Genomic DNA, 1,691 nt, shown 5'->3' with positions numbered 1-1,691 from the left:
TAAGATTCAAGGGCCACCAGATATGCAGGAGTCTTGAGTTCTGAGTTCCTTTCTCTAGCCATCAGTTCAGCTGGTGCCCCTACATTTCCCTTCCAAAAGCTTCTCTTTGGCTGTGGCTACTAGGATTCTTTCCATTGCATTACACGATACACAGCATTTATGACTGACACTAACCCCAATAACCCAAATTTGACAGTAACCCCAATGTGAAACGTGCAGAAGATTAGCTCTGCACCACCCTGCAGGGGACCATGAGCACTGCAAGACCATTTGGTGGTTTGAGCAACAGAGGATATTGAGGGTTCTCCAAAGAAAGTCAACATGTGCTAAGATGCTCAATAAAGTTTATTTTTAACCTAAGCTTCCTGTTTTCTGTCCCATCTCCCTTTCAAAACAAAATGCAAACCAGAGCTCTTCTTTCAGATTCTTTGAAAATATATGGGGGCAAGGAGAAGGCTGGTGATCTCTGTTATCACAAAGGATGTTGCCAGTCTTGACACTAGTTTCAACAGTTCCTTTACAAAATACTGTGACTATGCTTTATTTAGCCGTAGCTTGAATTTTGAGCATGGAACAATTGGTTGTCAAGACACTCAAACTGCTTGTCGTAGAAGTTCCAATATTTGTGGAACACATGTTACATGCTAGTCATTGTGTTAAATATAATATAACATCAAATTTTATCCTCAAAAGGAACCTACAAGGTAAATGATGTGTCAGATTTTTTTTAAAAAAAGAAAGAAAATTAAAGCTTTGAGAATTTGCTCCAGATCCCACAGCTGGTAAGCAGAAGAGCTGGAGTTTGCACCAGGTTCATTCGAGTCTAAACTTGTATTATCTCTCGAAAGCAATAATCTCTGGAAGTAAAATATCAAAATAGTTTTGAGGTCTTTTCCTAGTAACTTGAGAGTGGAAACCAAATATTTTATCTTTTGAGAATATAATTAGGATTTGCTTTCACCCTAGCATAATATACTACTACTAAGTTTAAAGTTCAAATTGTAATTATTGTTGTATTCCGGGTTGAGATACCTTAAATTAGTCTTTTTGATTATAAAAGAGATATATGGCCATCATAAAATTTAAAACTTTATGAAGTGGAAAGTGAAATATCTAATTATTGTTGTATTCCGGGTTGAGATACCTTAAACTAGTCTTTTTGATTATAAAAGAGATATATGGTCATCATAAAATTTAAAACTTTTTGAACTGGAAAGTGAAATATGTGTCAACAGCCTACAAAAATTTGAATAGACACTTCACAAAAGGAGATCTACAGATGGCAAAGAAGGGCACGAAAAATGTACATCATGAATTACTAAGGAAATGAAAAATTTAAACCACCCATTAGAAGAGCTAAAATTAAAAAGTCCAATCATGCTAGATACTGGCAAGGACATAGAGAAACTGGAACGCTCGTACAGTGCTTGTGGGTCATACAATAACTTCAGAAACCAATTTTTGCGGTTTCTTAAAAAATTAAACATACACCTACCATGCGATCCAGCCATTCTACTCATAGGTATTTACAAAAAAGAAATAAAAGCATATGCAAATACAAGACTGGTACGTAAATGTTCCTAGCTTTATTTGTAATAGCCCCAAACTAATAACAATTCAAACGTCCTTCAAGAGATGAGTGAAAAGTAAATAGTGATACATCCATACGGCATAATGATATTCAGCAATGA

Source organism: Pteropus alecto, unplaced genomic scaffold, assembly GCF_000325575.1.
Source record: "Pteropus alecto unplaced genomic scaffold, ASM32557v1 scaffold94, whole genome shotgun sequence".
NCBI classification, from domain to species: Eukaryota; Metazoa; Chordata; class Mammalia; order Chiroptera; family Pteropodidae; genus Pteropus; species Pteropus alecto.
This window is presented reverse-complemented; position numbering follows the sequence as displayed.